Here is a 13,667-nt window from a genome sequence, read left to right as displayed (position 1 = left end):
CTTAATTAAACGATAGATTGATTAGTAAGTGAATTTGGTTAATATTTAATTAAATTATTAATGGTAAATTTATTGATTTAGTTAATAGTTAATTTTATTCACTTATTTTTTGACTCAATAATTGTTTATCTATTTAGTTACTTAGTATATTTAATTATTTAATTAGTAAGTTAAGTTACTAATTCAGTTAACTTGTTAAATTAAATAGTAATTAGTTAATTAACTAATTAGTTGCCTAATTACTATCAAATAGTGATTAACTTGCTAAAATTAGAAATTGACTAATTTATTAATAGTTAATTAATTATTAATAACTATTGATTAAATAGTTAATTAATTTATGAATTTAGGAGAAATAAAATAACTCTGATTACTTTTTTTGTCTTTATATGAAAGAGAGAGAGAGAGAGAGAGAGAGAGAGAGAGAGTGAGTGAGGGAGGGAGGGAGGGAGAGAGGGAGAGAGAGAGAGAGAGAGAGAGAGAGAGAGAGCGCACGCACGTTAGCGGGGACAGACGCGACGCAGGTAAGTGTCGGCGCCCCCTTTCGACGTCATTGAGCGAACACACACTCCAATAATTAGTGAGTTAATTTACTGCTTAAGTTAATTAACTAATTAGTTACCTAATTACTATCAAATAGTGATTAACTTATTAATTAGTTAACTTGCTAAAATTAAAAATTAACTCATAGACCTTGGCATCTTGGCCTTAGCATACTTGACAAAGAGCTACGAAGGCTTTGTTGGCGTCGTTGGTTGCACGTGAGAAGCTCCCACTAGCTTATAGGAAAATCTTCTCGGGAGGTCACCCATCCCAGTAGTGTTGTCACCCAAGTGTGCTTAACTACCAAGTGACTATCCACTAGGCTGGTTCTTTTTGTTATTTTATATTACAAACATAGTTTTAATAAGCTAGTCTTTGTAAGAAGCTGGGAATACTTAGAATGCTAATGATATGCCATGTCACATTGACACTGGTATATAAGGAGAGAAGTTGTAATTTTTCACATCTTTTTGACATATCAATACATTTACAATCTTTCTCTCCCTTCTTGCTCCAAGCTTCCATGGCTTCTTCATCTTTCCTGTCTATCTCTCTCCAATTCTAGTCTTTCTCTCTCCTCGTCACTCTATTTCTCTCTCTTCCTGCAGTCTTTCTCTCTCCTCTACAGTCTTTCTCTCTCCTCTTTCTCTCTCCCTAGTTCTCTCTCTGACAAGTGGTATCAGAGCTTCAGTCTTTGATCCATTATTTTCTTCCATTTTCACTCTCATTTTCCTATTTCAAAACCAATTTCAGACAAAAATGGTACAAGACAGTGACTAGTGGAGTGCTGTAGGACAACTACAGTTAGCAATGACTACATCTGGAGATATCCAAGGTCAAATATGGCGGGTAAAGGCTTAAATGGCTGGACGTCATCAAATTTTATGCAAAAATGGAGGTAACTAGGGTAAAGGATGGTTAACCGGGCTTAGTTTGAGAACAAACTGTGGTTACTTTGAAAAGAGGGGTTTCTCTTTCCCCTTTCCTGGAAATTCCTGCAGGTTTCATGGAGGTTCAGCCCCAAGATCTACTCATATCTCTCTTACCTCAGATCTTCTTGACCAAAATCTACCTGGAATAGATCCCTGACTTCAAGAGCTTCAGATTGAGCATAAGATTGCTCAAGATTGGGCAGCATATAGGCCAGAAACAACCCCGAAAATTGCGGCGCAATTTTCGGGCTGATTCCAGCCCTGCCCTGCTCCAAGCTTGCTTCCTCTCAGCCTTGGCACTCTTCCTCATCCATTCCAGGCATAAATCTTCAGCCACATTGAGATTCTCAGCAACATTTGAAGATTCCTCAGCTCCCTTGAACCCTAGGTGAACAGTCCATGGGCAGCCATGAAAGCTTCAGCCCAAGCTTCCATTTCTTGACAATTTCTTGAAGATTCTTCATCCTTTTGGCCCGTGGAATCATTTCAGCAAGGATTCTTCAACAAATTGCAAGGATTAAGCACGGGATGGCTTAAGATTGAAGATCAAGAGCTTCTATGGAGCAAAAATTTGGGGGAAACGGGTTTAATGCTTCAATTTCAAGCATTTGAAGCTTCAAGATTGGTCTCTACCATCAGATAAGCAAGCTTCATGGATTATTTTGTTAACATTGGACAACCGGGAGCCCTATCAAGCATTTGGCAAGTTATTTTCAGCCATGTCAAGGTATTTCTCTTCAATTTTTAATCTCTCTCATTAATCCAATTGCTGAGCTTAAGCCATTTGACTGAGAGATTAAAGAATTGAACATTTTCATCAAATTCTCAGCCAACCTTTGTTTGAATTCATCTATTCATGAATGCAATGCTTGCCTAATGCATATTAGCTTCAATCAGTGAATGAATGGCCTTAATCTAAGATTTCAGCATAACATTTGAATCCTATGGACTGAATACATTGATTGATTCCTTTGCTTACTCTAATCCAATTGATTGGTTGATTCTCTTTTGCCTAAATTGGAAAATTGTAAAGGGTAAGTACTAGCAATCAGTGAGTCACTGAATTGCATAGGTAAAACCCTTCTCCCATCTCAAGTTCTTTTATCTCAATCAATTGCATCTCATGAAAGGCTGAATGGTTATTTTTCAATTGCATATCATGCTGATTGCTTAGCACACTAGCCTCTGCCATGTTGATATTCCCACCGAGGAAAAAGGTGGATGCCGGGGGAGATAGTGGGACAAAAGAGAGGTGACCTTCCCTCACTATCGAAGATCCCGAAGGGGTGCAACCAACCGACCCGGGGGGAACTTTGCCCACCTCTCGGTGATTCGGAGCCCGTGTAGGGAGCCCGTCCTGCCGTTTTATCCCTCACACAGGTACAGCGAGTGGAGAATTGAAGATTGAAGACTTTCCAACGACTCAAGTACCTACTGGAGTAAAACAGGGTAAAACAGGGCATTTTCAGGTTACCCACAGGGTATTTACAGGTGGATACAGGTACACCCTTTGATACTGAAGTACAGGTGCAGGTACTACAGGGTACCCACAGGTCCTATATACCCCTTTGTAGGGTTTGGTAGCCATTGGAGGTTACTTCCTTGCATTACAGGGTCAAAACAGGGCACTTACAGGTCTAAACAGGGTGCAGGACTGGACAGTTCAGACTCTGAAATTCAGTTACAGAATTTTCTTTCCTAAACCTGTTATAGCGTGCTATAGCTCATCTCGAAGAGGGCATTGTAAGCTTCGATTCGCACAAAAAAGTTTTGCAATCGGAGTTTTCTAGCCAAAGTTATAGCCGTTTTACTGACAGGGGGTACTGCAGGACTGCACTAGTATGGCAGGGCATAAAGGCAAAAATAAGGTCCAGGAGGACTATGCACAGCAAATCAGGGATTCTATGATTGAAAGCACACTTCAAGAGAACCCTGAAGAGCATCAACAAGGAGAGATTAGTATTCTCAATGACGCTTTATGTGCCCATGAACTAAGACATAAGGAACGTCATGAGGCTATTTTGTCAGCAATGGAGCATATGATTTTATCATTTGGTCAAACAAAGTCTACAATGGAGCAAATGGTTTTATCTCATGGACAAACGAAGTCTACGCTTGATAAGTTGATGGAATCAACTACCCAAACCAAGGCTTCCATTGATAAATTAGTAGAATCCAATGCTCAACTTATGGCAAAATTTTCTCAATTGATGCCATCGCAAACATGATCAAAATAAGCTAATGAGAAGGCTTGTTCAAACAATGACCCTTCAGTCCCACTTCAGCCATTCAACCAAAATGGTTATGGAGATGGAATCATTGGAAGAAGAGGTATTCCCAATAGTCAGTATGAAGTAGGGGAAGCTTCACAAAGGCATGATGACTATTTGGGCAGTTTGAACGGCGCCAATACTCAAGCTTTTGGACTGCATACTCAGCATTCTAGGGGTGCTTTACCAACAGGAAGATTACAAGGTAATTCTCAGCCACCTGTTGGAAGATTTCAATCTCATTTTGGGGGTTCTGTACTTAGAAATTCCGATCAGCCAGTTTTGGGACAGCAACCTTTCCATGATAGAGAATTCAAGGATAAAATTGTTTTATCCAAATTCAATGGCCAGTCATCTTCACCATCAGAATTAGAGGAATGGACTTCTAAGATGTAGTCTTATTTCGACATATTTCCTAAAACTGATGACATGAAGATACATTTTGCCTCCCTCCACTTAGAAGGATTTGCTCACACTTGGTGGAGGTATATCAAGAAAGAGAATGTACTTATTGAGAATTGGGAAGCTTTCAAGGCACTTATGGCTGAAGTCTTTGTTTCACCTCTTGAAAAAGAGAAGTTAGAGAGAAGATGGTATAACTTGGAACAAAGGAGCCTAAGTGTAAGAGAATATACAAACCAATTCCTCAACTTGACCATGTATATGGAAAACATCAGTGATGAGGCCAAGTTACACAAGTTCATGTATGGTTTAGAACCATCCTTGTCAGCTGATGTTATGGCGCAGAATCCTACTTCACTTTTCAAGGCTATTGAGCTTGCAGAGCGCTTTGGAAGGAAGTATAGGAAAGAGTCTTCATTTCAGCCAAGTTATGGACAGCCAAGGACTGTTTTAAAGCAAGGGCAAGTTGGTAACAATTATGGCAGCAATCATATGCCTAGTGGGAGCTTACGGATACCAACTTATCCTCCATTTAATGCTTCTAGGATTCAAAGCAATTTCAGGACAGCAAACAGTCCAAAGGTTGAATTTAAGCAAGGTGACAATAAGCCTAAGTCTACTTCAGCCAATACAAATTCCAGAAATATTCCCATGGATCTTTACAAGGAAAGAAAGGACAAAGGCTTATGCTTCAAGTGTGGAGAAAAGTATACTCCTGACCATGCTTTAAAGTGTGTATACAAAAATGCCAAGCCAAAAATTCAGAGTATGCTAGTTCTTGAGGACCTTGAAAATGACATAGATGAAGTTAAGGCAGTCCCAATCAATGCTGAAAATGAAGATTTCGAGGATGATGGTGGACAGGAGTACTTCTATGATCCATCTGACTCTTTTCCTTTTGATCCAGGCGGTGATATCCCATTTGATCCTGGTGGATTTTGTAATGAGTTGCCTGCTGCCACTAATTGTTCTATCTCTATGGATGCTTGGACGGGATCTAAGAACCCTAATACACTTCGTATGAAGGGAAGCATATGTGGAAAGCCAGTGTTCATCCTGATAGATAGTGGCAGTACCCACATTTTTGTCAATAAATCCATTATGTACAAGTTGAATTGTGTTCCCACCGACTTACAGCAGCCCATTAGAGTACAAGTGGCTAATGGTGAGTGAAATCAGCACACAGATTTGTCCACAGGTTTCTTTGCAGATGGCTGAAAATTTTGAAGTCAAAGTAAACCTGATCACTTTGGAAATGGGGCCCATAGATATTGTACTTGGTTGTGACTGGTTGATGACCTTAGGCAGGATTACTATGGATTTCTCACAGTTATATATGGAGTTTTTCTCCAATGGACAGCTCATCCGTTTACAGGGGATCCCTAGTAAATCTGATTTTCAGCTTATCACCATTCAACAACTCAAGAAAGAGTACAAGAAGCGCTCACAGATATTTGTATTGCATTTGAACAAAGAAACACAGGATCAACCCAATAATTCAGCAAACCATCCAGCCTTGACAGCTCTTCTTGAGGAGTACAGAGATCTATTTGAAGTACCTACTTCATTGCCTCCTAAAAGAGCGGTGGATCACCCCATTGATTTGGAACCCAACTCAAAGACGATCAATAAGCCACCTTACAGATTATCAAAATGTGAACGAGAGGAAGTAGCCAAGCAAATCAAAGAGCTTCTAGAAATGGGATTCATTGAACCAAGTTCTTCACCGTATGCATCCCCAGTCCTGTTAGTCAAAAAGAAAGATGGATCTTTCAGAATGTGCATTGACTACAGGGATCTCAATAAGATAACAGTGAAGAACAGGTATCCTATACCCAGGATAGATGATTTGCTTGATGAGCTTAAGAGGGCTCGATTTTTCACGAAGATTGATTTGAGATCAGGGTATCATCAGATTCGCATGAGAGAGGGTGATGAGGTCAAGACTGCTTTTAGGACTGATCGTGGGCTTTACCATTTCTTGGTGATGCCATTCGGCCTTACAAACGCTCCAGCTACCTTTCAAAGCCTGATGAATAAGATTCTACAACCTTTCCTCTTTCAGTTTGTCTTGGTGTTCTTCGACGACATTTTGATCTACAGCAAGACTTTTCAGGATCATTTGTCGCATATGAGGAAGGTTTTTGATGTGTTGAGACATCATAGGCTTTTTGCTAAGGAGAAGAAGTGTTCTTTCATGCAGACTGAAGTGGAATACTTGGGACATATAGTCAGTGAAAAAGGAATACACGCTGATCCCAAGAAGGTGCAATGCATAAAAGATTGGCCAATGCCTACTACTACTACCTCTCTTAGAGGATTTCTTGGTCTATCTTCATTCTATCGCAGATTTATAAAGCATTATGCGGCAATTGCAGCCCCTTTAACTGACAGGTTGAAGAAAGAGGCTTTCTTTTGGGATTCTCTTGCAGATAGTAGCTTCAACCAGTTAAAGGAATTACTTACCTCCGCTCCTATTCTTGTATGCCCGGATTTCTCTAAAGAGTTTACTATACAATGTGATGCTAGTGGCCGTGGCATTGGGGCTGTTTTGCTTCAGGAGCATGGAGTAATTGCATTTGAAAGCCGTAAGCTTACTGATAAGGAGATGGCCATGAATGTTTATGATCAGGAAATGTTGGCTATTCTGCATGCAATCAAGAAATGGCACCATTACTTATATGGCAGCCGATTCAGGGTGCATAGTGATCATCGCGTACTCAAGTATTTCCTTACTCAGTCAAATCTTACTCCAAAGCAACGACGATGGGTAGCAACATTACAAAATTATGACTTTGACATCACTCATACAAGGGGCAAAGATAACATAGTGGCTGATTCTCTCTCTCGTATGTGGGCCTGCAAAGTATCAGCCATGACGGAATTACATAGTGATTGGATTGAAGAGCTACAAGAGGCATATCTCTTAGATGAGGAATTCAGCCAAATCTTTCAGAAATTACAGCAAGGTCTCATGGAAGAAAACTCACATTACCAGCTTAAAAATGGTCTTATTTGGTGGAAGGGCAAGATTGTTATTCCCTCTACTTCTTCTTTCAAGCGAAAAATTATGGAGGAGATGCATTCTTCGCCTTTAGCTGGACACTTGGGAGTTTTCAAGACTTATGACAGGATCAGCAAGAGCTTTTATTGGAAAGGACTGTGGAAAGATGTCAAGGACTTCGTTATGAAGTGTATGCCTTGTCAGCAAAATAAGGATAGCACCCATAAGCCAGGGGGTTTATTGCAGCCATTGCCTATTCCTACGGGTAAATGGACTCATATTACTATGGACTTTATCACTGGCTTACCTACTACCAAGAAGGGGTGGAATAGTATTTATGTGGTGGTTGACAGACTCACCAAAGCAGCTCATTTTATCCCAACAAAAATCCAGTTTACTGCTTCTCAGGTGGCCAACCAGTTTATGGAGCATATTTTCAGATTACATGGATTACTGCAGGTGATTGTCCATGATAGGGACTCAAAGTTTATGAGTAACTTTTGGCAAGCGGTATTTACATCTATGGGTACCAAGTTGGCTCCATCTACGGCTTATCATCCCCAAACTGATGGACAGACAGAGAGAGTTAATAAATGGTTGGAGACTTATCTTCGCCATTTTTGCTATGATGTCCAAACCTCATGGGATTCTTGGTTACACCTGGCTGAGTTTGCTTATAATAATTCCACTCATGCGAGCATAGGAGTTTCACCCTTTGAGGCTTTGTATGGTTACAAGGTGCCCCTACCCACAGTCATTTTTAACGAAAAGATCAACCCTCATGGGAAGAAAGAGTTGGATAGAATGCAGGCCCTTCTTCAGCAATGCAAGGTGAATCTAAGGAAGGCTCAAGATCAGATGAAGATGTATGCTGATGAGAAGAGGAGGCCTTTAGAGTTCCAGGAAGGAGAGTTGGTTTTGTTGAAGGTGCCCAAATCCAAGTATTCTACATTGAAAGATGGATCCAGTAATAAGCTTGCCCACAGATTCTATGGCCCTTACAGGATCCTTAAGCGGATTGGAGATTTGGCATACAGACTAGAGCTTCCCTCTTCTACAAAGATTCATAACGTCTTCCATGTTAGTCAGCTCAAGCCCTATTATGGTGATCCAGTGGATTTAGTTGATGAGCTGCCACCTATTGATGAAGATGGTATCGTTCAGTACATCCCAGAGGTTGTTATAGGTCAGCGTGAGAAGAAGCTTCGATCACATTCTATTGTGGAATATTTGATTAAATGGAGAGGTTTACCCTCTGAAGAGGCTTGTTGGAGACCTGATTCAATATTGGATGAGTATCCATACTTGAAGGATACATTGGTGGCTGAAGCCTATTGCTTATGGAGCTAGTATTGGTGCAGACTGGTTCAGGACAGCACGCTGTTTTAGAACAGTTTTTGTCGTACTTCATTTTCAGAATTGAGCTATCTACATGAGCTTAAAGTACTCTTCAAGAGCTTCATTTTGATATGTGGTACACCTCATTTGGACACTTCTATCAAAAGTTATGGCTGATTTGGTCCAGCAGGGACTGTTATCTCAGCAAGCTGTCTACTTTCTTCTGGAACTATTTGTTGAAGATTCTATGGCTCCAATGGCTTCTAAGGTTCTTCAAATCATGTATATAGCAGGGTCCACTTTCCGTACTTCAAATTCAGCCCTTGTAATGATAATTCTTCACTCATTCCCTATTTGTAAAGCTGTAAAACAGAGTAGTACTCTGTTCCATCCATCTTTTCTTTAGCTCTTTCTAGTTTTGTTTTTGGGGACAAAAGCTTTTGGGAAGGGATGGATTGTAAGAAGCTGGGAATACTTAGAATGCTAATGATATGCCATGTCACATTGACACTGGTATATAAGGAGAGAAGTTGTAATTTTTCACATCTTTTTGACATATCAATACATTTACAATCTTTCTCTCCCTTCTTTCTCCAAGCTTCCATGGCTTCTTCATCTTTCCTGTCTATCTCTCTCCAATTCTAGTCTTTCTCTCTCCTCGTCACTCTATTTATCTCTCTTCCTGCAGTCTTTCTCTCTCCTCTTTCTCTCTCCCTAGTTCTCTCTCTGACAGTCTTGGGAGGATTTTCTAAGTATTTCTTCCATGAACTGGCATATAATACCTCATTATTAATAATAATTATCTTCATAAGTAGGCCGAATTTCATAATTAGAGCTAGTTTTTAAGAATGTGCAACATCAATCAAATTTCTTTAGAATGTGTACACACATTGTTTATTAAAATAAACTAAGTAATGGGGACCCATTCATTGCGAGAGTAACTTTTTGCCCAACTAGATTTGTGAGTATTCTTCACCTAATAAGGGGCTACTGACAACCCCTTTTTGGTGAAAGAACAAACCACTGTCCGAGAATATACACCATGGGGAGAATAGGGACCAATAGGGTACATGTAAAAAATCACAAATCTAGTTGGGCGAGGGAAGAGAAAGTAACAAAGTGATCGGGGAAGAGAGAGTAACAAAGTGATGGGAGAGGGATGAGAGAGAGAGAGAGAGAGAGAGAGAGACAACATAAATAAAGCAAAGTTTGAATGAGTGTGTATAAGCTTCTACTTTGTATGACTATCTCATATTATACTTCTAGGAGTGTAAGGATCTACTATTTAGAAAATTATATCTCTCTCTTTTTCTTGTAAAGTTAATTAAGTTAATATTTGTTAATTAGTTGAGATAATGGAGGGAGAGAGAGAAATTGTGATGAGAGAGAGGGCATGTGATGTGTGTAATTTTTTCTTTCTAGAAAGGGGTCACTGGCAGCCCCTTACCGGATGAAAAAATTTGTGGTGACCCATTTCTTGCAAGAATAACTTTTTTCCCAACTAGATTTGTGGGTTTCCTTCACCTAATAAGGGGCTGCCCACAACCCCTTTTTGGCGAAAAAAACAAACCACACATCCAAGAATATATAGCATGGGAGAATTTAGACCAATAGAGTACCAGTTTTTAAACCTATTGGTCCCTGTTCTCCCCATGTTGTATATTCTCGGATCTGTGGTTTGTTTTTTCGCCAAAAAGGGGTCGCCACTGGTAGCCCCTTAATGGGCGAAAATAAAACAACATATCTAGTTCAGTGGAGGGAAGAGAGAGTAACAAAGTGATGGGAGAGGGATGAGAGAGAGAGACAATATGAATAAAGCAATGTTTAAATGAGTGTGTTTTTTAAGCAATAAAGCAATATTTGAAGGAGTGTGTATAAGCTTCTACTTTGTATGACTATCTCATATTATGCTTCTAGGAGTGTAAAGATCTACTATTTAGAAAATTATATCTCTCTCTTTCGCTCATAAAGTTAATTAAGTAAATGTTTGTTAATTAGTTTAGAAAATGGGGGGAGAGAGAGAAAGGGTGATGAAATCGAGGGCATGTAATATGTGTAATTTTTTCTCGCAAAAAAGGGGTTGCCGGTAGCCCCTTACTGGACAAATTTTTTTTCTAGTGACCCATTCCTTGCAAGACTAATTTTTTGCCTAACTGGATTTGTGGGTTTTTTTCGCCTAATAAGGTGTTGTCGGCAATCCCTTTTTGGCAAAAAAACAAACCATAGATTCGAGAATATACAACATGGGGAGAATAGGGACCAATAGGTTAAATATCCCTATGCTATATATTCTTGGATCTATGGTCTGTTTTTTCGCCAAAAAGGGGTCATCCTTAGCCCCTTAATGGGTGAGAAAAAAACCACAAATCTAGTTGGGTGAGGGAAGAGAGAGTAACAAAGTGATGGGAGAGGAATGAAAGAGAGAGATCGACAACATGAATAAATAAATATTTAAATGAATTTGTTTTTAAAGCAATAAAGCAATATTTGAACGAGTGTGTATAAGCTTCTACTTTGTATGACTATCTCATATTATGCTTCTAAGAATGTAAAGATTTACTATTTAGAAAATTATATCTCTCTCTTTGGCTTGTAAAGTTAATGAAGTAAATATTTGTTGATTAGTTGAGAAAATGGGGGGAGAGAGAGAAGGCGTGATGAGAGAGAGGGCATGTGATGTGTACAATTATTTCTTGCCAAAAAGGCGTTGTCCACAGGCCGGACGAAAAAAATTTCTGGCAACCCATTCTTTGCGAGAGTAACTTTTTGCCCAACTAGATTTGTGGGTTTTCTTCACCTAATAAGGGGCTACGAGCAACCCCTATTTGGCAACAAAACAAACCACTGGTCTGAGAATATACTGCATGAGGAGTATCAGGACCAATAGGGCACAGGTTTTTTACCTATTGGTTCCTATTCTCTCCATGCTATATATTCTCGGATACGTGGTTTGTTTTTTCGCCAAAAAGGGGTTGCCCGCAGCCCCTTAATGGGCGAAAAAAAAAACCACAAATCTTGTTGGGCCAAAATTTACTATCCAAGAGTGGGTCATCGAAAAAAAATCATCCCCAACAAGGGCTACCGGTGATCCCTTTCTGGTGAGAAAATTTACACATGCTCTCCCTCTATCCCCCTCTCTTTCATCATTCTTGCTCTCTCCCCCTATTTTCTCTCTCCTTCATCTATAAAAGGACCCATCCCCCCCTTTTCACATTGCAAATCGTTCCACTCTCATTATGTCACTCTCTCTCTCTCTCTATCCCTCCCTCCCTCTCTCTCCTTTGTCTTTAAAAGGACCCCTCTCCTTGCAATTTAACTTCTTGTTTTCTATCCCCTACCTTTAGTATGGTTCTGTCTCTCTTTCTCTCTCCACACCTCTCTCTCTAACAGAGTCACACATACTCTATCTCATCGTTCTATCCCAGGCTTTTCCCCTCTCTCTCTCTCTCCCCCTCCCACTCTTTCTCTCTCCCTCTCTCACTCACTCACTCACTCACTCACTCACACACATACACTCTCTCTCTCTCAATCTATCCCCACCTTCCTCCCTCTCTCTATCTCCTTCTTCCTCCCCCTTTCTCTGTGTCTCTCTCCCTCTCCCTTGCTCTCACTCTCTCTCCTTGTATCTACCTCTAACTCTCTCTCTCTCTCTTTATCTCTCATTCTATTATCCTAATGTTATCTCTTCCTTTCCCCCCTCTCTCTCTCTCTCTCTATCAATTGGTATTTCACTGCTAGGAAATTGAGGAAGAAATATATCTGTAAGAAGTAACCCTAAGTCCCTCTATCATGGCCAAATATGATTTCAAAAGACAAGATCATGTCACCCTTTACGAGGGCGATGAAAGGATTGCATAAGGTTTAATCTGACAATCCTTGATCGAGCTTGCTCCAGTGGGAGTTCTTATCACCATCATGCATCAGAGAGGTGTGAAGGCCCGTGGCAAAGGAAATACTAAGTTTGACGTTGAGGAAAACACATTTGTGCAATGGCCAATTGAGCATATGGTAAGCAGCTCCTCTCTTGATTTTTGTTAGGATTGCTCTATCTCCCCCTCTTATCCTATTTCGGATCATTGTTTGCAGGAAAAAGAGTGACGATTGGACGAGTCTCTCGAGAACTTTGACTTGCCTTCAGGATCTATAGCAGGACAACAGGCTATTTTCACCGGCAACATGCAAACACAAGGGGGGGAGTCGCGAGAGGAAGAGTAACACAAACACGATCATTGACTTCCACCGAGCTACAAAAAGCGGTTGCAATTGATGTGGGGAAGGAGTGACATCAATAGAAGGTGGGCATGCTTTGATGACGCAAGCATGAAAGGGCAAGAGAAAGCTTGTACTATCAGAGAGTGATACTAACGAGGAAAGGAACAACCATCAAAGCATCAAGTCCTTTAGTGCACAGCAAGGGCATGGCCGTATGCAACCGAAGAATAATCGAACACAAAGAACCAAAAAGAAGTGCATGACATATGCGAGTGGCAAGACCGCTCTCACAGTCACTTCTTGTGATAAATGTATTGTGCAAGCATGCATAGAAGACCAGTTGAAAACGTTGACGCTGAGTGCTTGTAAGAGATGGCAACATGATTTAGATTATGATTTTTATCTCTTTACATTGATTGAACTTCATTGTCTCATTTAGATGCGGACATCCACCCCTTTTCCACCCATCCATTATGTCATTTGGTTTCCATGCCACAATTAGACAAGTCACAACGAGGTACAAAAAACTCTCAAAACCTTTTTTAGCAATAGGTATGTTAGAGGGATGGGTATATTCATAGTGTCATTTGAGACTCCAAAACACTAGTGCAAGGAGGTTGATGATATGATTAGAATTGAGTGGCACCCCCATTGGCTAAAGAAGAATGAGGACTTCAAGGTAGAAATCAGCGGCATCGATTGGGCCTTTATGTCAAATTGCATGTTTTATGTTTGGGATGGTAACCATTGACTCACAACATGGATGAATGAGATACACACATGTGAGTGGCCCTAAACTATAGGACCTTAACATTTTGCAATGTGTTTGTTTCTTACATCATCCTTAACATAATTGATTGTTTGCAACAACCTTTCCAGATAATGTGAGGAAACATGTGTGTGTTGATTGTCACCTTGTGAAAGTGACAAGTGTGGCAGAGGGGGAGATTTTGTTAGCTATTTCTC

The sequence above is a fragment of the Lygodium microphyllum genome, chromosome 2, assembly GCF_053477565.2.
Source record: "Lygodium microphyllum isolate KBCC chromosome 2, Lygodium_microphyllum_v1.1.10, whole genome shotgun sequence".
NCBI lineage: Eukaryota > Viridiplantae > Streptophyta > Polypodiopsida > Schizaeales > Lygodiaceae > Lygodium > Lygodium microphyllum.
Note: the sequence above shows the minus strand (reverse complement) of the source record.